Source organism: Lepidochelys kempii, chromosome 16, assembly GCF_965140265.1.
Source record: "Lepidochelys kempii isolate rLepKem1 chromosome 16, rLepKem1.hap2, whole genome shotgun sequence".
NCBI classification, from domain to species: Eukaryota; Metazoa; Chordata; order Testudines; family Cheloniidae; genus Lepidochelys; species Lepidochelys kempii.
In genome coordinates this window covers 18,775,767-18,802,886 of record NC_133271.1, presented here as the reverse complement: position 1 = coordinate 18,802,886, position 27,120 = coordinate 18,775,767, and the positions used below count along the sequence as shown (strand labels likewise).

At 46.2% G+C, this 27,120-nt stretch overlaps 2 protein-coding genes across 9 annotated transcripts in view; both read right to left on the bottom strand.

Annotated features, from left to right (window-relative positions):
- Positions 1–4,262, bottom strand: part of PRRC2B (proline rich coiled-coil 2B) — a 69,811-nt gene extending 65,549 nt beyond the window's left edge. For 2 of the 8 annotated variants that reach the window (XM_073314719.1, XM_073314720.1), the window contains exon 1: positions 3,999–4,262. The gene's annotated coding sequence lies outside the window, so the exon portion shown is untranslated. The remainder of the gene's footprint in view (positions 1–3,998) is intronic. The other 6 variants (XM_073314718.1, XM_073314722.1, XM_073314717.1 and 3 more) reach the window with 5 other exon arrangements.
- Positions 4,263–7,684: 3,422 nt separating this feature from the next.
- Positions 7,685–27,120, bottom strand: part of PLPP7 (phospholipid phosphatase 7 (inactive)) — an 80,325-nt gene continuing 60,889 nt past the window's right edge. Inside the window, exons 5-8 of the transcript XR_012155295.1 lie at positions 23,264–23,434; positions 19,532–19,755; positions 13,918–13,994; positions 7,685–7,973 (exon numbers count right to left, since the gene is read on the bottom strand). The gene's annotated coding sequence lies outside the window, so the exon portion shown is untranslated. The remainder of the gene's footprint in view (positions 7,974–13,917; positions 13,995–19,531; positions 19,756–23,263; positions 23,435–27,120) is intronic.

Here is a 27,120-nt window from a genome sequence, read left to right as displayed (position 1 = left end):
CAGGCTACTATAGATGTGGTCTTACAGCTTCCTGACAAATTCAAGTTTTACACATACAAACCTTCTAACAATTTTAATGCAAAACATACAGCTCCCTTATCTTTGCACCAGCATGACAAAAACCGATTTCCTAATCTAAACCTACATGTACACACACACAGAGCTCTTGAATGCTACATAAGAAGTTTCTGACAATCTCTCATAATGAAACCAAGTCATGTTTCAGTGAGTTATATTATATTATAGCTCTCTGCTTTATCTACATTTATTCTTCTCTGAAAAAAGTTTTTATCCAAACAAACTTGTGTTGCAGTCACAAATCTGCAGACATCTTCCACTGGAAGAAACTTTTGGTAGTGGATTATGTTGGTTTTAGTAATGAAAAGTCAGTTTATTTCAATAGCTATCCAAAAAGTTGTTCTTAGGAAGAAGAGATTTACAGTTCACCAGCTTTTACCTGTTCAGAATGTTTCTATGTGGCCATGACACAATTATCTGAAAGACCTACATTTATGTTTTTTCTGTTCCCAATGACAAGCTAGTCAAGCTAGGGAGCTGTGAGATTACTAACCTATTAAAGGAATGAGTCAGTGCTACATGAAAAGCAAAACCCACTTAGAAGATATGATTATCTGAAGAACAAAAAAATAAAATTGGGACAAAATTTCCTTTGCCCAATGACAGAACAAATGGAAAGTCCACTGGCGATGGAATGGAGAAGGGGGTCACCCACTCCTGCAATTCTAAAAATTCATCCCTCCCCTATTTCAAATTAACATTTACTATCCTCCCGACACCCACCCCTTCAATTTGGGCAGTCACAAAATGAAGTCTTGCTACAGTGAGATCTCTTTGTACTGAGAAAAAATAATAAATAATAAGGTTGTCATGATTTAAGTACTACTGCAACTTGAGTCCTAACCCTACTGGTCCTACAGTACATTAAATTACCTGGATAAGTACAATGGAAATCTTGGGCAACTGATCAATGTGAACCCTAAATAGCTGATTATTTCTGCAAGGAACAATAGAATACACATTGTATTTCAAAGGTTAGATGCACAAGAGGTCCTACTGCGACACCCAAAACTATGGCCCTGATCTGGCAAGCTGTACTTCATGTGGGACAACTTGCAGAAGCAGGACCCAATATGCTGTTGGTGGCTATGCAAAAATACCAGCACTCTACAGAGATCTTAGAGATTTTTATATTACATGAGCACTCAAATACTCCAACCAGAGAGATCAGGCCCCATGGTAGTGGGCACAGTGCAAACATGGACTCTAACACTATCCCAGTCTGATAAATAAAATATAAAATATTTTATATAAAATAGAATATAAAATATAAAATAAAATATTTAGTGAATTATGAAAAAACTTTAATGTAGCCATTTCTACTCAAAATAGATTCTGTGAAACGTTAAATAAATAAAACCACAAGTCACAGACTAAATTCCCGACTGGAGTTATAAAAGGAACTCTCCATCCAGCTGCATCTCAGGACTATGCTTTAAACGAAAACAAAATTATGTAATCATATTTTTATATATTTCAAAAAACTGTTTTATTTCCATTTAAAATTTGTCCTGAAATGTGTCCATCCACTGGACTAGGGTAGAGAACCAAACAGTGAAAGTAACTAAAAAGGGACACAGAGCAGCTTATCTTCAATGTCCAAGCCAAATTAAGTCCAAAAAGAAAAATTCAGAAGCAATGGTGAAAGATAAATTTAGTTTTAATTCCTCAAATTTCGCCAAACCTCTATGGATTTTTTTAATGTAATTTTTAACCTGACAACACCTTCATAGGCCTTAAAGAGAAAGCACATTTCAGACAGGTCATCATGAAAATAGAGATTGACAATGAAGTTCTGTTATTAATCCCTCACACGTCAAAAATATAAAAACAAATGGAAAAAAATCTCTAAGATCTCAGTCCTGTGAGGAGCAACATGACCGTTCCACCCACCCAGAACATCACTGTCTTCAATGGGGCTCTGTATAGGCCCAAGGTTTCATCCACTTGTAGCTCCTTACAGAATCAGGGCCCATTCATTTATAGAAGCAAAAGTGCAGTTAAAAGTTTTTAAGTACTCTGGGACTTGGCCTGACAGCACAGTGAGAGCAGCACCACCCACCACTTTCAACCTCTCTGCCACAGGTCATTTTGACTCCAAGTTTATATTTGGCAAATCCACCTGTCAGATGCCAACACTCCAATGCAAGCTCTTTGGGGACAGGGACTGTCATTTTCTATATTTGTACAGTGCCTAGCACAATGGGGACTGATCTAGTTGAGGCATCTAGGCACTACTGCAATGAAAGTTTTAAACTAACTTATAAATCCTTAATCAGGACTCAGTTCTGCAAGATGAGAGGCATCCTCTGTTAGTACTGAAGAGGGAGTATAGAAGCTTTCAGGATCAATGGCCATCCTCCCCCCATGTCTCTTGAAAGAGACACAGGGCCTTAAATATTTACATAGCCTGTTTATATAATACCAAACACTAGTACCATTAAAATGCTTCATTATATGAAAGTATTAATCCATCAAATACAATCACTGCCTCCAAAATTTCTGCTCCTCTATCACCTTTTCTACATAAAGAGCTAAGAAGAAAAATGTTCATAACAAAACCCAAATCTCAGGATCAAAGAATGTTTGCAATCACTCAAACCAAAGCCCACACAGTTCTGCTAACCAAAACATCCACAAACTCTAATGAGATGCATGGAAAAAACATTACATGTCGAGCCAAGACCTGTTTCAGGATTTTCATCTCCTCCAGCCCAGAGCCCCAAGAGCCCAGAGGTTGCAAATTCTTTGCTAATAAAAATATATATATATATTTTTAAAAACCATATGCATCTTCCAAGATCCAGCATCAAAACACAAGAAACATCCCCACTGCATTTCACAGCCTCAGAAGCTGCACAGTAAACACTCCCTCACAAGCTGCATTTCAGCTCTTAGTCTGCTCTTTGCACAGCTACAGTAAATACAACAACAAAACAATCGGGGCTGCGAAACTGAGATCCCAAATGTTGTGCTGAAACATACACTGCAACAAGAATCTTTTCACTGTAAAATCAAGATAGTTATTTCTATTTTCAACCGCCTTTGCAGAAAAGAAAAACAAAAATCGACTAGTTAATAACAAACACACACTGTTCAATTGAACTGTTCCATACACCATTGTCTGTGCCGTAGCGGAGCAATGCGGGGTGGGCAGGATGCTCTGTAGCATGTCTAGTTTTATAATCCCAAATGGGGGAGGGTTCAGCAGTTTGTAATAGCAGCAGCAAAACACACACACAGACCAGGCCTCCCATGACCGGAGCGCAGAACCAAAACAATGGGGCTAAACACGGGTTTAAAACACACACACACACCCCCATGTTTATTAGGGATCTGAAATTGGAAACCGACCCCCCCCCACCTCTAAGCCCCTCTCCCCCTTAGCCAGGCGTGGGGGTGGCCGAACAGGCCCCGCATCTGCTATTAACGGAGGGAGGCTCCATCACCGACTGGTTTTTGCAGACTCCAAGCCACCGACGTACAGGCTAGCTCCAGACTTAAACAGCCCCCTCGGCTGGGGCGGACCAGAGGCCCTGCCCGCCCCACACGGCGTCAACCCCAGCCCCCCGGGGGGGGGTAAGCCCCCAATTCTCTGCCCCGGGGCACACGGGGATCGGGCTGGGCCAACAGCGGGCACTGCCGGCCTCGGCCAAGCCGCATCCGGGGGGGCTGGGCTCGGCGCCGCGGCAGGGCGGGCACCCCGCTCCAGGCTGGGGGGAGAAGGCACAGTGGGTTCGGGAGCCACGGGGGGCTGAAACGGAGACAAACCTGGGGAAGGGGGGAGGGGTGGTTCCTTCAGGGCTCCAGGCAGCCTCCGGCTCAGGCTCCATTTTAGGGCTGCCTGGTCCCATCCCCCCACCGCCCCAACCCCTCCCGAATAAACCCCCTCCGCCCTGCCAGCCGGCCCCAATACCCACCTGTGGTGGTTGTCGGGAGCCGGGTCTGCCTGGGGAGCCGAGTCCGGAGGGGAGATGGGGGCTCGGGGAGCCGGATGGCTGCGGATTGAAAAGGCAGAGGCGGCGCTGGCTGGATGGCGGCTTCTCGCTCGCTGGCTGCCTCTCTGTGTCTACCCGCCCCTCCTCCTCCAGTCCTGCCCGCCCGGCCTGTCAATCCCCGGCCTGGAGTGAGCAACTCATCCCGCAGCCAGAGCCCTGCAAACCGGACAGCGACACCTGCAGGGACCCCGGGGGAAAGCCAGGCGCCCCGCTGCACAGAGGGGTTAATGACAGAGGCGTGGAGGGAGAAAGCCAAAAGAGAGGAGGGAAAGAAAGGAGGGAGCGTGCCAGGGAGGAGAGGAGAGGAGAGGAGGGAAGGAGGAGAAAGAATGAAAGCGAATTAAAGAGTCAAAGATAAGAAAAAAGGGGAAAGAATGATTGAGAAACAGGAGAGATGGGGAGGGGCCCACACAACTGTCTAACCCCAGGCTCTGCTCTGGGGAGCTCTCTATAGTCTGATTCCAAAACCTCAGGGATCTTGGGGGAGGACAGCACAGTCTGTGCCATGGTTACAGACCATCAAACTGACTGCAGGAGGAAAGCCTGTGAGCTTGGTCCGGCCAAGCCAGGCTCCAGCAGCAACAGCTCTAGGATCCCTGAGCCTTGCTGCTGTCAGGATTACTTTACAGCCAGGCAGAAATTATTCTCCTGCTTTAAATAATAGTAATAATAAAAAATGCTGATTAGATGTGCATGCAAACAAGAGAGAGAAACCTGGGCTGAACAGGAGGAGGCCTGGTCAAGAAGCAGTCAAGAGGGAAATATCAGACTTCCCCCTTTCTCATTTGAGGCAGGTATGGGATGAAAGCTGAAGAGGAAGCAATTAGGGAAAGAGGAGACGTCGTCTTCCCCTTGTCTTCAAGGGCTTTAGATCAGGCCCAGACTGTGCAAAGGATGAAGCAGTTTCTCAGTAAGGTGAGAAGCCAGGGAATTTCTGTCTCTTTCACCCCTCTCTCTACACATTAAATCAGTTCCCAAGCTGGCAAAGATACCGCCCCCTAAACACCTCAGCTATGGGTTTATGGGAGTCACAGCCTTGCCCATAGCTCCCTGACCTTGATGTGGCTTCAGACCCTCCCACAAATGCCACTAACTGCTGGAGCCAGCATCACCTCCCAACAGCTTTATTTTCTCTAGCTACCTGTACCTCCCCCACAGTGCCACCATTTGGGCCATGCCCTGGGGCTTCCACCAACGTTACTGGGAGCTCTGCATCCAGGATCAGGCCCCGGAATAATAATGAAAGGGAAAAGCAAATCAAGAGGCATATACAGCCAGGGAGGAGAGAGAGATTATCAGTGGAGATTTGTCACACACAAGATATGGCACAAGTAACATCAATGAAAGTTTCACCTACCTACACAGGCTGCCGGCCCTGTGTTGCAGCCCTGTCCTGCAGCGACCACCTTTAACACTGAGATGGGAGATCATTTTCCAGAGCTCATTTAGTTCACCTCTTTATTAAGGCTGCCAGAAAGAGGCCCGGTTAATGACAGATGGGGTAGTACAGGGGTTCTCAAACTAGGGGTCATGACCCCCCAGGGGGGTCACAAGGTTATTAGGTGGGGGGTCATGAGCTGTCAGCTTCACCCCAAGCCCCGGTTTGCCACCAGCATTTATAATGGTGTTAAATATATAAAAAGTGTTTTTAATTTAGGGGGGGGGGTCACACTCAGAGGCTTGCTATGTGAAAGGGGTCACCAATACAAAAGTTTAAGAACCACTATGGTAGCAGTTGTGTGGCATGGATACCTTCTGTAGGAAGTGGGCTGAGACCGTTTCACACTGGCTCTCAGCTACCTGGCAAATGCTGAGCCCTTTTTCTTCATATCTCAATAGTATTTAAAGTCTCATTATGATTCTTCTTTGATTTTATGGTCAGGGAATGCCTACAGCCAGCAGAGAATTCCCTCTGCCTAGCATATTCCTGTTTACAGTGGAATACCTGATATGATGGCAATAGAAAATGTATTTAATTCTCCTTAATGAGGACATTCATATTTAGTGCCCATCACTGTGCCATGCACTGCTGTTGTAGGAGGTTTCAGTACATATCTTCATCACCTCCTCCTCCTCCAGTATCAAAACCTTCTCCCTTGAGGAGCACATTTCTTCCAGCTCCTGTAAGGACTCTGCCATCTGAAAGTGTAGGCTGTTAGCTTGAGCGGAGACCTCCATCCCATCAGCCATGGAAACCCCTTCCCTCAGATCTCTCCCATCCAGCCTTAGGGCAGCCTAGAGGAAAGCTGTTGGGGTTGCAGCCTTCCCTGCACATTACCTTCCCAGCTGTGCCAGTCTTTGGGTCCCATCCCTCCTTATATAGCTGGGCCAAGATAAAAACCAGGGGGCAGTAAGGTCCTGCAACTGCTGGTCCACTACATTCTGGTATGCTCCCCATGAAATGTTTGGACCCAGAACCAGTGGCAATATGCCTCCAGAGTCAGTCTCGGTCTGTTTAAAATGGCAGCTTTTACCTCTGGATATGAGCCAGACTGCTCAGCACTCAAGGTTCTGTACGCTACCTGACCTTCTCCCATTAGAAATGGTGCCAATCACATCAACTCTTTCCAGCTGGCAGCACTGGCCATTCAAAGGCCTTAGAAGTCACCTTCCAGCCACAGCTTTGCAAACCCAGGGCCAGGCCTGCCTCAACTGCACTCTCCAGATCCAGCAAGACTCCCTGGAGTTCTCCAGCCATTTCAACCTTTGCCCCGTGGTGCTGAGGATGGGCCTCATGCTGTTGAATGGCAAACTGAAATTTTTGCCATTTCTGTTAACTGCAGAAGGAGTGGCTGGGTCTGTGGCTGTTCTGCCAGCAGACAGACAGTATCCTCCATCCTTCCTCTCCATACCTGTCAAAAATGAAAGACAAAAAAACAAAGGGTGTGAGGTCTGGCAGCCTGGTTCCACCACCTATTACATCTGCCAGTTACAGCCTGACTATAGCAACCTCTGTGCTTACCGGGACCCTTAGTCAAGGAGAACTTTGTATGCACCATGAGGAGAAAGAGGGCCAAGGCTTCAGTAAGGCAGAAGTCTCTGCATACACTCAGAAGTGATGTGTTTCAATTGCTTAAAACTTTATTATAATTGATTAATTATTTTTCAGACTTAGCAAAACTCCATTTCCACACTAAAGGCTCCACTGTGAAGTCTGTAACTTCTACCAGTTTTTAATAATCTGATTGAAAAAATAGGACTCTTTTTTCTTTATAAAAAGGAGTGATCTTGACCATTCTGAAGCAGAAAGAAGAGCAGCCCCTTGTTGCAGGCTGATCAGCAGAGTTTACAAGGTATCAGAGCACTCAGTGCCCATCCGTCCCTCCCAGTGGAAGGTGCTGTTATTGCTATTGGGCTTTTCCCATGGAAAAGTGAGCAATGCCTGAGAAGTAGTAGTAGCCCCTAGGCTAAGAGAAAACAGCTAGGCCTAATCACCTGGATTTCTGCAGATTGGAGGTGTCTGCTCTAAAATCCAATCACCGGGAGTAATACTGAGGGAGGGAATGCCTGAGCAGATGCTTGGTCCTTGTGCCATGTTCCTAAGTGGTGCTGCAAGCCTATTATCCAGACATCAAGCTATCAAGAGAATCAGCAGTACTGCAAAAACCAAACAAACGCACAAACCCATAAGCATTCTGTATGTCAGAGTCCCTCCATTACTGGAGTCAAAATAGGCCTCTTGTATCTCTCTTGTCTCACTCTCACTGTATCTTACCTCTTGTCTGTGGAGAATGTTGGCCAATCCCTCTGTTCCTCATCTTTCAGCCGCTCAGGTGGAACAATCCATCCTCCTCTGGACATCAGCACACTCACTCACACAGTCTCATTCAGAGAATCTGGGCATCAGTCTGGTGCATTTGCTTTTCTTTCTGTCTGTCTCTATCCATTTTCCTCCTCCTGGGCAAGCAAAGTAAACTCTCTCTCACTTGCAGATGAATATATTTTCTATCTTGTTTCCCCAAAGAGCTTGATCCTTCTGAGCACTGGTATAGAATATCTTACAGATCCAAACAGGGCAGAGAGCATAGGGTAATGCTCTACTGCAATAATGAGTATGCTGCCCCCTGGTTGCTCCAACCTTGTTAGCAGCATGAGGCTAAATACTAGGGCTTTAAAGTGATTTAAAAAATTAATTGTGATTAATCACATGATTAAAAAAATTAATAGTGATTAATTGCACTGTTAATAATAGAGTACCATTCATTTAAATATTTTTGTATGTTTTCTACATTTTAAAATACATTTATCTCAATTACAACACAGAATGCAAAGTGTACAGTGATCACTTTATTTGTTTTTATTACAAATACTTGCACTGTAAAAAACAAAAGAAATAGTATTTTTCAATTCACTTAATACAAGTACTGTAGTGTAATCTTTTTATCATAAAAGTTGAACTTACAAATGTAGAATTCTGTACAAAAAATAACTGTATTCAAAAATACACCATTCCAGAGGACATGCATCCATGCTGATGACGGGTTTTGTTCGATAACAATCCAAAGCAGTGCAGACTGACATGTTCATTTTCATCATCTGAGTCAGATGCAACCAGCAGAAGGCTGATTTTCTTTTTTGGTGGTTCGGGTTCTGTAGTTTCCGCATCTGAATGTTGCTCTTTTAAGACTTCTGAAAGCATGCTCCATACCTCGTCCCTCTCAGATTTTGGACGGCACTTCAGATTCTTAAATCTTGGGTCGAGTGTTATAGCTATTTTTAGAAATCTCACATTGGTACCTTCTTTGCATTTTGACAAATCTGCAGTGAAAGTGTTCTTAAAACAAACATGTGCTGGGCCATCATCCGAGACTACTATAACATGAAATAGATATTGCAGAATGCGGGTAAAACAGAACAGGAGACGTACAGTTCTCCCCCAAGGAGTTCAGTTGCAAATTTAATTAACGCATTATATTTTAATGAGCGTCATCAGCATGGAAGCATGTCCTCTAGAATGGTGGCTGAAGCATGAAGGGGCATATGGATATTTTGCATACCTGGCATATAAATACCTTGCAATGCTGACCACAAAAATGCCAGGTGAACACCTGTTCTCACTTTCAGGTGACATTGTAAATAAGAAGCAGGCAGCATTATCTCCTGTGAATGTCAACAAACTTGTTTGTCTTAGCAATTGGCTGAACAAGAAGTAGGACTAATAGGCTCTAAAGTTTTACATTGTTTTGTTTTTGAGTAACAAAAAAAACTACATTTGTAAGTTACACTTTCGTGATAAAGAGATCACACTACAGTACTTGTATGAGGTGAACTGAAAAATGCCATTTCTTTTATCATTATTACAGTGCAAATATTTGTAATAAATATAATATAAAGTAAGCAGTGTACACTTTGTATTCTGTGTTGTAATAGAAATCAATATATTTGAAAATGCAGAAAAACATCGACAAATATTTAATAAATTTAGATTGGTATTCTATTGTTTAACAGTGTGATTGCACGTGAGTTAACTGTGATTAATTGACATCCCTACTAAATACCTCTTAATAGGATGAGGATTGTTCTTAAATCCATGCCTGTTCCCTACCCTCTCCCTGCCCTTTTTACCCTGGACTCTTATGAGTAAGAGAGTGGAAGTGTCAGGTCTTGAGATTCACGAATGCTCAGTACAGAGTGCTTAGCCTTAGTGTGGGCACATGTAGCATCTGCTCACATTTGCATGCCCAGCTGTGCGCAGAGCAAGGGCTTTTGCAGAATCAAGGCCAACATTAGCTGATTGATGAGGAAGAGAGGAATGAAACACCTCGTGTTACTTAATGTCATAACATATTGATGTCACATTATAAAAAATAAGCAAAGCCCACAACTCTGCACTTTGTAACATCAGTGTTCCTCTTAGAGCCATCACTCTGTGATCACTATTGCAGTCACCAGCACCCAAACTTTAGAAGAGTGACTCACTTGGGCTGCACTAGAATGCACTCACTTTCATGCACACCTGATACTATAATAAGCAATTCTCCAAAGGTCTACTGTTCATCTCCAAGGAAACATTTCAAGGCCTGGGAATATAAATGCCAATTACTAAACCCCAGTGTAGAGTTCAAGGCGGCGAAATAAACAAGCAAAACATAATACATTCATTTATATAGTGTCCTCCTCTGCCACAGCACTTAAACTCATTGCTCATCCATCCACTCTTATGTAGCGGTCAGAAATGTCAGGGCCACTGCTGAGACAGTGTGGTACTGGTAAGATGAAAGCTGGGTGTGAAGTGAAGACTGGAAGAACCACTCAAAAGAGTGCAGTCATGACTTTCAGAGGTACTACCTCTGCTTCTACACCCCATACATCAATTCCACAAAGACATGCCTGGTCAAGTACTCTCAGATGGTAGCCTCCCTAAACCAACTCCCATATCTAATAGGGTGAAACAAGGCTGTGGGTTGGCACTGATCCTTTTTGGTCTCTTCTTCACACCCATTCTGAATAATGCAACTGACCACCTTCAAAAGGGCATCTACATAATATATAGAACTGATGAAAAACTGTTCCGTCCCAGAGGCTTACTGCAAAGACAAAAGTCTTTGAGGAACTCGTACGTGAAACTGTTTTTTTGCAGATGATTGAGCTCTATTTACTCAGTAAAAGTGAGCTTATCCTTCATAGGTTCTCAGAGGCAAGTGAGTGAGATTGTGTTTACTTTGCCATCCCAGGGAGAGGAAGATGGGCGGAGACAAAAAGAAAGAAATGGACTCACTATCAGCCTGGGGGAAAAAAATGAAGTCCTCCTCCAACCAGCCCCATTAACCATTACCACTGAGCCATCATCATCATCAATGGTATAAATTAAAGATCAACAATCACTTAACATATCATGACAGTACCATCTCAAGTGACGATTTTCTGGATCGAAAAATATCAAACAGAATATGAAAGGCAACCCTGGCTTTTGGTGATTTCACCGTACGATACTCAACCTGTATACCATCAAACGGCCAACAAAACTGATGATACACAATGCAGCAGTGATACCATCCCTTTTATACGGTGGTGGGGTCAGTTTATTGCAGACACATCAAGCAACTTGAAAAATTTCATATGCACTGTCCTATGGGCCAGCTCCAGCTCATTGGCCACTCGGATGGACCAAGTTTTTGAATTCTTGGGCATGCAATGCATGCTTTGCATACACAGACGGCATGCTGCTGGCTCTTGGTAACCAGGGTTGAGTTGAAGGTCTCCCCTGCAGCAGGCTCTGGCTCCTTTCTTTCCTAGCTTGGAAATGACTCATCAAGCAAGGTCTCCTCTTCTTGTGAAGGGGAATTCTGCATGTCTGGGTGAGGCCCAGCTGCCTGTGCTTCTCCTGCTCTTTCTTTAGTCAGGTTGGTTGTTTCCCACCTTCTCTCTTTCTGTGCAGGACGACTTCTGATCCCCTGTCTCTAGAGAGACCTGGGATGAGTCCAGCCAACTGGACTCCTCTGGGGCTGACTCCCAGGGTGTCCTGATGTGCCAGAGAATGGGAAGTTCTATGTGCTCTTTTCACATGGGGGAGGGGGAGACGAGGCATCATGGAGTCCAGAATTTTTTGGCTGTCCTTTGGCAACCTCTGACCCCAATTCCATCGTGTTTGGGAGTCAAAGGGCCTCCAGCTGCCACCTGATTTGTAATCTTCTCCTTGCTGAAGTCACTGGGTGAGAGATGAACCAGGGGAGTCACTGTGACCTGAAGAGCATCCCTATGCCAGAAGGCAAGGGGCTCATATGTAGCAGTGAGTTTCAGCTGGGCTGACCAGCTCAGTGTACCCCAACTCCCTGTTATTATAATTTATATCTGAAAGGTGTCGTGTAATGAATCATTATAAAACTAATACCACACTGGAAAGGAGTACTTGTGACACCTTACAGACTAACACGGCTGTTACTCTGAATACCACACTGGTCATTCATATCCTTGTGAAATGTTTGTAAAAACATTGTAGATGAAATTATTAATACTCATTGATATTATGTTTTGGAGACTGTAAACAGACAAAAGAGGCATATCAGTTTTTTTCAAGACAAAGGGGAAGGCAAACATCTCTGGCTTACAGGCTAACTGAGCCAGATGTGACTGGAGATACGGACAATGAACAATTCATTTGCCTTGACGGTTGTAGGAAAGACATGGGCATTGTAAAATCACAGGAGACTTCAAAATTGACATGGGGTCAGCTCCCTGGGGGACACAGCAAGCAGAGCCAACCTGAGCACCCAAGAGGGCTTCCTGACTTGTAGGACAAAGACATTCCCTTTGGAGATATAAGGAACACAGAGAGACTCCATCTTGATCCTTCACCTTAGGAAACAAAGGAACCAAGTGACCTGATCTCTGATGGATCCTGGCCAGGCTGGAAAGGAGACTGGGGGTGAGAGAAACCATCTTAACCACAGATTGCATCTTGTGAGGTTGTTTTAGTCAGTGAGATGTGTGTTTTCACTTTTGTTTGTAACTATTTCTACCTTTACTCCTGCTACTCGGTATCCCTTAGCCCAGTGGTTCTCAACCTGTGGTCCACAGATTATGTCTAAGATTTGCAAAAGGGTCTGCACCTCCATTTGACAATTTTTACGGGTCCACAAATGAATAAAGGTTGAGAACCATTGCTTTAGCCTATGTCCCTCTGTTAATAAACTTGTTTTATTTTTGACTATAAACCAATTCAGTGCTGTGCTTGAAGGGAAGTGTGTATTTACCCAAGTTAAGTTAATAAGCGGTAATGTACTGACTCTTTAAAAGAGCAGCAAACTCAATACCTCCTGTGAATGACCAGAAACATCTCTGAGGAGCTCAGGACTGGAATTCACAACTGTTAACTACTAGGCAAGGTTTGGGCTGTGAGAGGCATGAGGAGTTTGTTGACGAGAAAGACAGATTGGCATGGCAGGGAGCTAACACCTAATCTAATCTCCAGCAAAGCACATGCTTGCTGAGGCAGAAGGGTAACACAGTGGCTCCCAACTCTGCGTATCCCCTACAGCATGTTACAGTTACAAAAGCAGAAGATAAAAGCAATTATTTCCCAGTGTAAACCACAGATCAGTTGTTGGCTGTTCCCTTTCTTCACTCTACGACATTCTAGACTGCCTTATAAAGAAAGCAACTGTATAAAACCAAGAAGGCAGCTCAATGTTTGAGGTTGCCAGAGTATGTTTTTTAATTCTGCAACCCCACACCATTCTTCCTAAGTGAGCAGTGACTGAGCAAAGCACAAAACCCAAGGGTCCATTTTCAAGGTGCTAACATGAAATCACTTGGAACATGGCTGATTAAACAGGAGGACGCTACTACGCTTCCAACAAGTGAATCTACTCCTGCAGTTATAGCCCTGACCTCTCTCTTTCACCCCCCTCAACAAGAACCAAATGCCAGTTACCTGATACTGTTGGTACTTCTGAGACACCTGGTCAACCACTTCATGACACAAGTCTTTCCTCATGTGTTGCTTTAGAAAACAGGGGCCATTTTTCCTGCTCGTCCTGGTTGAGGACTATCAACAGCTCCATTATTTTGAAGCTAGCGATAAAGCACTTTGTTGCGTCTGTTGTACGCCTTTTAGATGCAAAATACTTTTGACTAAGTGCGCAGGTGAAACTGTCACTGAGTCTGAATTTCCTACTTGGAAAAAGACTCGAGACAAATTTGAGAGGCACCAAGCGTCCCTGTGTCGCCACAAAGCAGCTGAAGTGTGTCAAATGACCACAAAGAATGCTGGTGACATGCTAAGTTTTCAGTTCTCTCAGAAGAAAACAGGAAGATCCTAATGAAAATTATAGTAGTACATGTCTTGCCAGCCAAGGACTTGCACTGAGAGGCCATTATACTGAACGAGCTGAAAATATACCTTTAAGTGGAGAGGTTGACTGCAACTTTATTAATCTGCTTTGTTTGCCGCAGATTATGATCGATACTTCAAAGTAGCTGAAAAAGAGTGAAGAGAAATTCACAAGTCCAGTTATTCAAAATGAAACAATGGAAATTGTGTCTCAATGGCATTGAGGGGGATTTCTGAGGGAGTTTCTGGGAAGTGCTATACAAGGACCAAGGCTATACAATTATGGTAAATTAAATAACATTCTTCAACAAAAAGCAATTGGCTTTTGCCTGTTATGTGGGTGATGACACAAATGGCTTGTACAATCAACTCTTCATGAACAATATGGCCTGTACATCCACTGAGGTAATCATATCAGTAATTAGCTATATATCATTGTGTCTAACTCTGGGGAATAACAACTGTCACAGGCAATGCTATGACTGTGAAGCTTAGCTGAGTATCAAGTGTAGCAAGCAGAGTGCACCAGAGGGAACCCCAAGCTACATATACTCATTGCTTTGGACATGCTTTGAATTTGGCATGGCAGGACACTATTCAAAATGCTTTTCTAAGAGATATTCTTGGAACTGCTTACAAAAAATATAAATAAATCACCCAAACAATTGCAATATTTCAGGACAAAACATGAAATGTTAAATACACCACTAGGTATCTGTGTCCTCTGTCCAAGAAGATGGACTCTCCACGAAGAAGCATTGGCTTCAGTTTCTGAGACCTACCTTGATTGTGTGCAACTTGGGAAGTTGTGAAGGATGCAACAAAAAAGATACTGAAATAAGATCTTAAATCGTTGGCATAGCAGCTCAAATGGAAAAGTTTAGCTACCTGTTTGGTATTTGAACTAGGTCAGAAAGTCCTAAACATGATAGAGAAACTTTCTGAAACTCTGCAAAGGTCAGACATTTAATCAACAGAAGGCCAATCTAGTATGAAAACAACACTTAGTTTAGTTCAATCCATCCAATCAGATAAAAGCTATGACTTATTCTGGGAGCAAATCCACCAGTAAAGTTGGAGATAGATGGAATGCCTGAGCTTCCAGGGACAAGTTCCCAAGAAAATATAAATAAGGACACATGAACCCTGTTTCCCAAATTCAGCAAAGGAATTTTATAAGTAACTGATTTTACAATGGCCAGTATTCAATCAAGATGTGAACAAAAAGGCTACAAAATTATTCAAAATCTTGAAACTCTCATAACTCCAAATGCAATAGAAACAAAAGTTCAAGACTTCCTTCAGGTGTAGGCTTTCAAGTTCAACCATGATCAACTGATTACTCAGCCTCATCTCTCGCAAGCCAGCTGTCAGCTTACAGAAAGATCACTGAAGTCCATACAGAAATATCTCAGTTCACTCAGCCGGCGTGAACGCTGGCTGCTTTCCAAAGGGGTGAAGCTGAGCATCATTTCAGTGTTCTACATCATAGTAAATCATGGCCTCAAGTAGGCAATCACACCTCAGACAGCATGTGATTTTACATGTACACAAGGACAAGACTGATGTACAGAACTCACTTCAGGAAACCCAAGGCAAAGATCTTTGTTTGGAACTTTCAGATTTGTAAGTCATTTTTTGTAAATGTTTTAAAAAGGAATGCTTGAAGCCGTAGTTTTGTACCATGACACACAACCTGTCCACTTTTAATAAAGTGAGAAGTAAGCTTCTGTTCCAAACTCAGTGTTTCCTTAATTAATCTCTAAAGATCGTGCCTGCTGATACTCCCAGTTGTATACAGCCACAAAAACAGTCTCTGCCCTAAGGAGCTTACAATCTAAGGGTAAGATTCACTATTGCCCTGCAGCCCCTTTGGCACTGGCATAAAGGGGCTGCATGGCAGCTGCCTAGGACCAACAAGGAATAATCTGGGCACAAAAGGGCTTCTGTGGGAGCTGCAGAGCCAACTCTGCCCCCTCCTCTGCCATAAGGGCTCTAGGGGGAATGGCCAGAACATTCTTATGCCCCAGCTATTCTGCACTCTGCAGCTGGGGTGCAATTTAGGGTAACTTTCAGGGCTGCCCTAAATTGAGCCTGAGGCTGACCTACCCCCGCCAACCTTGGAAGTGGAGAGATGCAATGGCTCCCTGATGGCCATGTTCTGACAACAGTGCAGGGATGAACTCCCCCTCTAGAAAGACAAGTGACACATGAAAGAGGGGGGTCAAGGATGCAGCCCAATACATATAATTTGTGTGTATATGAGAGAAAATATGATGTACACATTTTTGTTAAAGTCATCAATAAATACACCTTAATACACCATTTCCAAGAGATGTCACATCAACGGATGTGGGATTTGGATACCTAGTGTCTATTTATGTGACATGTGCACACTTTCCCCACCAGAGGGTACTGTGTGACAAAAACCATCCATAAAGAGGTGGCTGGGATCACATCCTAAGAGCACACAAAATAACCCAGAAAGTTAGCAGTTCAGCCTGCATCATTAGCCATCAGGGCTGGATCTGGCACAGTGGTTTTTCAACCTGTGGTCGTCCGCGGACTATGTCTAAAGAGTCTGTGGAAGGTTGTCGTTACCATAGAACAGTTGTTTTCAGCCCATGGTCTGTAGACCCCAGTCTAAAATTTCCAAAGGGGTCCACACCTCCATTCAAAATATGTTAGGGGTTCACAACCAAAAAAAAGGTTGAAAACCACTGGTGTAGGGTGTTGATTTCTGGAGGATAGGCGTGAAGGAAAGGCTTTTATGTCCATCTCCACAGGTAAACACTACCCAGAAGCCCAGCCAATGGAGTCAGTGTTTCCCAAAGTGCCACTGGGTTTGCACCTATTTTCCAGAATTCTAGCTGAAGTCGAAGGGAGAGGCAAGTGCTCGAGACTGTAACCCCCATCCCTGCCGCTTCACACTCTGTAGAGCATTCTGGGGTTTGCATTATCGTCTAAATGTAGCCAAACATGCTACAGCTACTAGACCCACATGGGGCTTGCCTGCCTTGAGGATTTTTATGTTCACATCATGGTGTGGCACAGCCTCCCACCCTCCCTTTCCGAGGGGAAGCCTCTCTATAACCACATCAGCATGGTGGCATTTGTGGGGGGTCTGCAGCAGTGCATGGGAGCAGTAGACACTGCCAAAAAGCACCTACCTCAGCTAGCCTCAGATACCCGGCCACAGCTTCAAATACCAGAGTGCCTGAGGGGATACCCCATGAGTCAGTGAAGTGGTATCTCCAGGGATTTCTGGCTTGGAGGAGGGAGCCGTTGAAATGGCTAGTGTGAGGGCACCAAAGACCCTTTGCTCACCTTAGGACTGAGTCAGTGTTCTGGGAAATCCTGTCCTAGAGAGGCCCAGGAGAAGGAGAGAAAAGCAGAACAGCGAGGCAGAGAGCGGGGGCAGTGCCCAAGGGGTAGGGAGGAGGAGGAAAGGGAAACTGGGAGCAGACAGATGCGAGAGGGAAGAGGAAGGGAAGCTGAGAGAGACTGGGGAAGATGTGGCAGGAATAGCAAGACAGGGAGGCAGAAGAGAAGCAGGGGAGCAGAAGGGCAGGACGAAGCTATTGGGTCGGATTCTCGGTCATTGTAAGGCCCCCTTACACCACGCTGTTACTGTAAAGAGGCCCTATAGGTGAAGAAATTACCTTAGTACAGGCAATGTAGAGCTGGTGTAAGCCCTGCTCCAGTCATGTCAAGGCTGAGGCCAGAACACATTGCGTTTGGGATCTGCTGTGCTCACAAGCCCATGGGGCAGAGACAGGAGATAAATTGGAGCAGCCCTGGAGCTGCTCTAACTTCATTGGGGGCTGCTCAGGCCCCAGAATACAGGCAGCACAAAGGGGACTTAAAACCCACTGTTGCCCTCTTCCCCTGCACCTGCCCCAACCACAGGGAAGTGGGTTGGGGGGCGGGGCGGGAGGCTGAGAATCAGAAACTAAAGGAAAGGAACAGGGGAGGGTCAGGAAACAAAAGAGGGCATGAGGCTCACTGAGAGTCTAAACAATCCCCATGAGCAATGGCTGCTGGGAACATCTGCTGTGGCCAAGAGGTCCCCTCTTCAGAAAGCAGAGCGCAGCAAACAGCCGGAACATTGCAGAGTGGTACAGCAGCCTGCACGGGATTGCTGGGCTGGAAAGGGCATTGTGTTTGTGTCACAAATATAAAGGGAAGGGTAAACACCTTTAAATCCCTCCTGGCCAGAGGAAAAACCCTTTCACCTGTAAAGGGTTAAGAAGCTAGGATAACCTCGCTGGCACCTAACCAAAATGACCAATGAGGAGACAAGTTACTTTCAAACCTGGAGGGGGTGGAGAAACAAAGGTTCTCTCTGTGTGTTGCCTTTGCTGGGACCAGAGCAGGAATGCAGGTCAGAACTCCTGTAAAGGGTTAATAAGCAATCTAGTTAGATGTGCGTTAGATTCTGTTTTGTTTAAATGGCTGATAAAATAAGTTGTGCTGAATGGAATGTATATTCCTGTTTTTGTAACTTAAGGTTTTTCCTAGAGGGATTCTCTATGTTTTGAATCTGATTACCCTATAAGGTATTTACCATCCTGATTTTATAGAGGTGATTCTTTTACTTTTTCTTCTATTAAAATTCTTCGTTTAAGAACCCGATCGCTTTTTCATTGTTCTTAAGATCTAAGGGTTTGGGCCTGTGTTCACCTATGTAAATTGGTGAGGATTTTTATCAAGCCTTCCCCAGGAAAGGGAGTGTAGAGTTTGGGAGGATTTTGGGGGGAAAGATGTTTCCAAGCAGGCTCTTTCCCTGTTCTATATTTGTTAGACGCTTGGTGGTGGCAGCAATAAAGTCCAGGGGTGAAAGGTAAAATAGTTTGTACCTTGGGGAAGTTTTAATCTAAGCTGGTAAAAATAAGCTTAGGGGTTTTTTCATGCAGGTCCCCACATCTGTACCCTATAGTTCAGAGTGGGGAAGGAACCTTGACAGCTTGGGAGGGGAGAGCGTGAGGAGATTTGGGCTCTATTCCTAGCTGCATGTGACTAATAATGCCCTCCGTCAGGTACTGGAGATGGTGCAGACCTCATCTCCGTTGCGTAAGGGGTTAGGAGGAGGTTACTGTTCCTTTCCTGTTTGTGGTTTGCAGCCTAAGCTCCTGCCCCCCCCTCCTGCCCTCATGTTGTAAAATACTTAGAGGGAGAGCAGAAAAGAGGAACGCAGAGCGGGGAGGGCAAAACAGAAAAGGGGAAGAAAAGAAATCAGAGCTCCAGCTGCTAGGATGGTTGTGTAACCAGGCACAAGCCAGGCTTCCTCTTTGCTATTCAAATCCAATGGGTCGAGGGAGCTTGGGACCAACAGGATGGGCTCTCCTGCTGCCTGGACCAGACTGACCCACGGTACCAAATCATGCTGCAGCCCTTCAAAGCCAAAGTCCTTAACACAGGGCTGGGGCCTGATCACAATGTGCTCTTCACTGCCAGGCTGAACGGTGCTGTCTGCCCATGAATGCGATGATGGGGTAACTGGGTCTCTGTGCCCTGTAGATAGGACCTGATTCACTGGAGTCCATGTCACCTGAAAATGGGCAAAGCGTGGGTGCAAACTGGAGGCACAGGCTGGCAATGGGCTTCCCTAGGATATAGCCATATTTCTATAGGCCAAGAAATCGGTGAGGCTGTTAGTGACAACCCCCAGTACAATACTTACCTGGGGAATACAGGTGCCTCAGTAGACTGTGTTCACCTGGGGCTTAGAGCCAGAGTATCCCAACCCCAGGTTACGTCATCTCCCCACAGCTGGAGGAGTAGAGCCAGGGCTTTTTGGTCTTTGTTGCTTTGGTCTTGTTAAGAACATCCCCTCCTGCCAGGTTCACACGGGTAACAACAGGGTCATGCCTGCACCAGGGCCTAAGATTTGCCTGTCTTGTTCTCCTGGTCACAGATACAAAGGGAGGGTGTGAGAGGCACAAACACAGCAAGGCCCTGCAAGCAGGGCTGTCCCTACTCATATGCAAAGTATGCAGCTGCGTAGGGCACCAGGAAATTTGGGGTACCACCTTTCCTGCTGCCCTGCACAGCTGTGTGCTGCTCCAGCCCCTGCTCCGCCTCTTCCCCATGGTCCCCGCCCGAGCCCCACCCCACCCCTTCCCCAAAGCCCCCACCCTGTCCGCCCTACCCCCGCCCCTGCTCCGCCCCAGCCCCAGCCCCACCCCCACTCCCCTGAGGACTGCTGCAGGGGTCAGGCCTGCACTCACCACCTGGTAAGTGGAGCAACCCAGCCCCAGCCTGCTTCGCCCCCCGGTTCCCCTCTGCCCCCCCAAGGCTGGGAGCCAGGGGAGCAGAGCGGGCTGGAGACAGGGGGAGGTTCCCCCCTGCCCCCTCCCGTGGAGGCTTGGGGTCAGCTCCCCCCCACGGAGGCTAGGGGGCTGCGTAGGGCACCAAAATGGCTAGAGATGGCCCTGCCTGCAAGGGGATGCACAGAGACAGAGGAGGGGAGACCCAGGGGCCCAAGAACCCTGTTCTGCTCCTGTGACCTCACTAGCCAAAACCCCTTAGGTCCCAAAGCAGTGGGTTGGGCTGCACAGTGTTCTCACAGGCACAGATCCTGGTGCTATGAATTTCAAGAGTGACTCCTCATTAGGGTTGCTGGGCACAGATGGACCCTCAAATCTTCTCTGGAGCCCTGACTAGCAAAGCCTCCAATAACTCGTGCCACCACACACATCCGCTAGGGCTCGGCCCGTGCAGCGCCGGAAAGCCAGCAGCCCACTGGCTACACTACAACGCCCAGGGGCCTGGAGGTGGGCAGGAACCTCTAACCTTGCCTGGCGTATGCATTGCCTTGTCCCAGAGGAGAGGAAGGAGAAGCTGGGGCTGGCAGTCGCTGCCCTGGGAAGACAGCCAGGGGGTTATTATTAACCTGCTGAGTCAGGGAGGCTCTTGGGTTTCAGGATCACAAGATGCAGATGCCGGGTGGATTGGTTAGATTTTTAACACTCCTTCACATTTTTTTTTCTTAAAACACTGACGGAGAGAACTGTGATGCCGTGCCAGAGCTGGGCTGCACGGTGCCCTTCCCCAGCCAGCCAGGCACAGAGGCTGCTCTGTCCTGATCCAGGGAGCGATGTCTGCTTACAGGAATACAAGTGGTGGAAACAGCACAAGGGTTTATCCCAATCTCCAGTGGACTGGAAAGCCTCCAAAAACAATAGCCAATAAAGGAACAAAGCTGCTAAGCAAATATAGCTACAGCTGGTCCACGGACAGGCAAGCTGGCTTGCAGAATTGATTACAGTAATGCATTGCTTTCCCTCCCAACTCTTAAGTGAATATAGCGCTGGCAAAAGCAGCAGGATTGACAGCCCTGCAAACTGAAGCCTTCCCTTTATCCACAGGTATCAATGTATGGCACATTGCCCTGCTAATGTGCTTCTACCTTCTGCTGGGGGAATTCAGCCTCCATGGCCTGTTCAATCATTAGACTCCACTGAGGCTGTCAACAAGATAGAGATCATTGGTGGCAGCTAGCCCCTACTCAACACCCTCACTTCGCAACCCCATCCCAGAAGTGATCAGATTACAGTGGCGGGCAGAAATAAGTGCTGCTGGCTTTAGGTGTTTGTGTTAGCAGCTGTCACGCCTGGTCCATATGACCATAATCCCCCTGTGGTGACACATACATCATCAGAAGTGGTCAGGGATCTAGTACTCATGTAATTAGACTCTGGAACTCATTGCCACAAGATGTCACTGAGGCCAAGAATTTAGCATGATTCAGAGACGGTTCAGATGTTCACAGAGATAGCAGAAACAGCCGGGGTTTTAATTGTTAATGCAAAACGAGAGTGTTGGAAAAGATATAAAGCCTCAAACTTCAGGGTTTAAAACAGGCCCTGTTAGGGAGTAGGATGAGACCTTCATGTGCGGTAGATTATCCCCTATCAGTTGACTGCAAGGTTTCTTGCACCTCCCTCTGAAACTGCTGGTGCTGGCCACTGTCAGAGACACGATTACTGAACTATGAGAGCCAGAGTCTGATCTGGTTTGGAAATTCCTATGCCAATGATGTGGAACAGATTATTTTGCAGATCCAGTCGTCATCAGTAGTAGCAGTATCTTTTCAAGGCACTGTTACTCTGGCAACTACAATGAGAGTGCAAGTATAGGCAGAAGAGCAGTTCTAGTCACAGATCCAGATCCTCAAAGGTATTTAAGCTCCTAACTCCCAATGAAAGTTAAGAGCATAAGACCTTTGAAGATGTGGGCCTTAGTCTCTAGAGTCAGTATGGTGGAAGTCTCAAGTGCTGGTATATTGCACACGTAGGCAGGGTGACTTACTAGTACAGGTAGGGTCACAGTAGCAGTTACAGTCAGATAGCAACGTTACAGTCAATATCCAAGTCTCCTTACTAGTTGGTCCAGATACGGTCAAAGACAATGCAGTCCTAACAGCTGCAGCTGGGCAGCACAACTGAATGACGGCCCTAGAAAGTGACCTGGGCAAAAGGGCTTCTTGCTCCCTTGGCCATTTGGAATTACCTTGCCTGGCTGATCCAGGCTCACCCAGCTCCATCTCTGCACCTTCCCCAGCTTTCTAAATTGCAGGCAAGTGGAAGTGCTGATTATTTATCAGGTTCCTCCTCAAGGCTGACCCCAAGAGCCGACATTTCACAAGTGCCTCTTGTCTATTTTCCCCAACCAGAACAGGACCAAAATAGACACCCCCACCCCCACCCCCGCCCCTCTCCAGCAGCTGTTAACCTAATCCCCCCTGCCAAGCTGGCTTGTTCTGTTCCTTCCTCTTTCATCACCACCAAGACAGGGCTACTGCAACTGCTACAGTCATGTCTGTAACTTACCAAGAGGGAAATGAGCGAAGTGCTGCAGCACTGCTTGACTCCGGTCACTCATCAGTTCTGGTTCAGCTCTCACAGCCTGCCTTCACTGCTGAGTCCATTCATTTCAACTAGTCTATTAGCTTGAAAATCCTATTTACTCTTATTGTTGTGTTTACATATTACCTTGTTCTAAATCCACGCCCAGACTAAAGACATTTCATGGAAAACCCCCACTCAAACAAACTAATTCATCCTCATAACATCCTTTGCAAGGCAGGTATGTATGGTGAATCCTTTTCCACAGATGGGGAAACCCAGGCCCAAAGGGGTCAAGACTTGGCTAACAACACAGCAAGGCAGTGGCAGAACTGGGAATAGAAACCAGGAGTCCTGATTGCCAATCCCCAATCAGCTGCTAAGCCTGAGCCGCTGCTTTTCTGACTCTGATTTTAAATGGTGGGTTTTTTGTAGGCACAAACCCTGGTGCCTACAGCCTGGTTCCTGTCTAGCAGGTGCTGTCTCTGTCAAAGGTGTAGCCTCATATCCATATATATATATATATATATATATATTATATCACTTGTATTTATACAATCAATTACCATTGCAACACATTCCAACTCCTCAATAAGCTCCTTCAGAGGTAGAGATAAGGTATCAGTTTTCCGGTTACTCTTGCCAGTCTGTCTGTAGTAGATAATAAGCATGCTGGGTAACAGGAAGAAGTTTATCTAGAAAGGAAGCTGAGCAGCTGGCGTTGTTGTTACAGGAGACTGAAAAAAACCAAACAAACACCGGAAATCTTGTGAACCGTACAAATCTTTCCCCTCCGAATTCCTTTTCTGATCTAGACACTTCCGGGTCAGACTCCAGCCGCACCTTCCCAAAGCAGTAGAGAGGCACCTCCCCAGGTGAGAGCTGCTGAGCTCTCTGAGTGCTAGACATATTGTAGTGACTTGTTTTAGCAGGAGGGTGGAAACAGGAGGTTGGTAGATTAGGTCACCAGGATCCAAAATATAAAGCTTCCCTGCCCGCTCTCTAGCTTGTGCCTCCCATTCTGCCCCCACCCTACCAACCAAACTCAGGGAAGTTGAAAATGGAAGAGTTCATATTATTTCTCCTGTTTGAAGTATATAATAAATGGACTAATTCAATGCTCCTGGGCTGAGGGCCCTGCAGACTGAAATTCTCTGTTCACATCTAGCCTGGTTCTGATTCAGCTCTGGAAGGGCTTTAGAGAAATCAGCCAAGCACACATGACCTCACGCTGATTTAGGAGCAAGAGAAAAGAATATATGAAACATCCTGAAACAAGGAATGTAGAGGAATAGCTGAATACTTCCAGGAACTGCTTTGGCTCAACTCAGATCATCCAAACCATCAGACCAGCCATATTTTTGATCTGGTACCTGACGGGCTCCTCCTGCCGCATCCCTTCCTACGCAACTCTCATCACATGGCCCAACGTATTTCTTTCTGTTCCTGCTATCCCATTAATCTGCTTTATGTAACCCCCCATGTGTGCCGGACACGAAACCGACGTGGTAATATGCTGCCGTTGTACGTCTTTAGCAATTGGGTTAAAACAAAATCACACACACCGCAAAAACCCTTTTAAAAATAACAAGCCTGGCAGCTTCAAGGTCAAAATCTCAACAAGGCTGGGGAATCAGCACTAACCGGATCATGTCTTTTTGCAGCTGACCTCTGCAGCCAGATGTGCAAGAAGCTAATTCCTAAACAAACTGTCAAGGAAAACGCTTTCACTGCTGCTCTGCCAGGCAGGGTCATGGACGCAGTATAAGGACAATGCACCCGTGTCTCAAGGAGAACGTTTAGTTTACATCCATCATCTATTTGCAGTTATCTGAGCTTTTCTTCCCCACTATTTTATTTGAATTAATCCTGTGGGTCTGATCCTGCAGCCCTTGTTCACTGCTGATTTCAGTGGGATCCTTGGTTGTGCAAGGAATGCAGGCTAGGACCCGATGAAGAGGATAAGCAGCATGAAAAGAGGGAGTTTCTCCATGTTTGCTCCCCGCTATCAAGTAATGTCCATGTGTGTGGAAGGGTCGGTGTGTGGGGTGTCTGGAGGAGCAGGGGAGTTTCTGAGGGTCAAGGCATCTATCTGAAATTGCTTCTAAATCTCGCTAAACAGGATCTCGGAGCAACACCCCATCAGTTAAAGTCAACCCCCTATAAAAATCCCCATGCCTGAAAGGGCTTCTGCAAACCCGAACTCTCCTTTCATGGACAGGCGTCTCTCAATAGCAGGGCACGGCAGCGTGCCTTCAAGGGCTGCAGGCTAGGGTGAGGAGCTGCTGGGCAGAGCACAGGGCCTGCCTTTCAGGGAGGAAGCTCGGGTGGGGGCTGTGAGCTCAAGTGCACCCGCAGACTTCAGCACAAACACAGAGGGACACCTCTAAGGGAGCCAGGGCCTAAACCATAAGGGGCTGTACCGGTGAAAACCAATGCCTGAAACTGCCCTCAGGAACGAACTGCAAGCCAGTGCATCAGTGGATGTATTGGACCAAGTTCTGTCCTTCCCTTGCTCCAGTGCCATGTAGGGGCCTGGAAGTGGCCCGGAAGTGGCCCAGGGAAAATGCCCCAATGCAGGCACACAGCCCTACACGCTGCCAAGCCCTGGCATGGGGGGTGTGGGGGGGTGTTAGAGGTGGGAGGGCCCTACCTGGGGGCTATACATGTCCCATGTTGTGCTGCTGCCCATAAGCAGGGAGCTGCTGTAACATGTGCTGGGAGCTGTTTCGCTCCAGTAACAGCCCAGAATCTGAAGGCCACAGAAAATCAAACCCACTCTGTACGTCTTGAAGGTCCCTGGGGAGGTTCCTGTCCAAGCACCAGGTGTATTAGCAATGTCTTTGTGTTCATGCCCTCAAGAGCACAGGGCAGATCCAAGACCTTACTGTAACTCGAGGGGCAATGACATTTCTAATTGTATTCGACTCCAAACTCTGGATGTAAACGCCTCCTATTCAGGCCCCCTGCGTATGATGCGTGTCACAATACTGAGGACCCAAATGCTGCCCTAATCCATGGCCTTTGATGTTAATTACTATGGCATGTGAGCCAATTTGTCAAACCACCACCAAGGTTTATTGCTGTGATGCTGTTGCAAAGGAAGTAGCTGCAGCTCCACTTAGTGGCTGCTGGGAAATCCCTCGTTAATTGCTGGAGCATATCTCTCCTGCTAAGCAGGAGGACCATGCAGGCAGGCAGAATCTGCTGGTATCCTTTGCCTGTTTAGCATCTCCCAGCAACAGCCAAGCCTCCCTCCTGGCTCTGTGCAGCTGGGCCAGGAGAGATTAAGGATGCATCTAGGTGATTTTAATGCCATTTTTGTGATTAACTTCTCCTAATTCTGCAATTCTTCTTTGCCTTCTATTCTGATGAAGGGCGAACGGGATAGGAGCGGGGAAAGAAGGTATTTACCGAGGGATTTCACTCAAATAATGAAATAAATGTGATCAGATAAGGGACTCTTAATCCGCCTTGATTCCTGCATCCTGGGGAATGAACTCAGAAAGCAGCAAAGATCTCTTGGAGTTCCAATCAGCCAATGATAGAAATCCATCCAGCAGAGGGCCCATGCACACCAAGTGCCAGGTTAACATGCTCAAACCTGCAGAGGGGAAGTGTATTCTGATGGCTGGATCAGTGAAATGGGAGTCAGGACACCTGGGTTTTATGGCCAGCTCTGCCACTGATTCACCTTGGAGAAAGGTATGTGCCTCAGTTTCCCACCCCTTTAAAAAGACAGGGGTGTTGAGAGGGGAAATCAGTGTGTTCACAGAGTGCTCCGAAATCCTCAGATGAAAGCTGAGGAAATGCCAAGTTAAATAATGCCCCACACCCTAATATTGCCCAAAAGCACTAATGAGAAATATCCGTGGGCCAGCCCTACCTCTGACAAAGGGTGTCAAAGGGGGACTCCTGAGTAACTAACGTCAGCATGGGAGAAAAAACACCTCCCCAGTCCTTCAGCATGAAAGTGCAATATCAGAGACTGCAGTCAAGGCTCACTCTCCTGACTTTCTGGTTCCCCCAAAGCTAAGACAGGGATGCAGTCCACAGTGCAGAACAGAGACACATTCCCAGATATGCTGACACCCACAAAGTAGCAGGTCTTAGGACAAAGGACTCTATCTATAGCATTCACTCTTGGGTGACCCTGACAGCCCAGCAACACCAGGTTACTGTGGTCTGTGTGTCAAGGGGAAAGGGTCATTTATCTCTTATTTGAAGCCTCCCTCTGCCACCAAGTTGCCAGTAACTGGTCTAGTCTCTGAGAGGGGATGTGCCATCTTAGATATATGTGCTGTGCACATACATCTTTTTTTCAGTCCAGTGACTAAAGGCTTAATCACCACCAATTTATGTACATAGGCTAAACTGGAGTTCACATGAACTACTATTGTCCTTGTGGGCTAGAAGTCTCTGA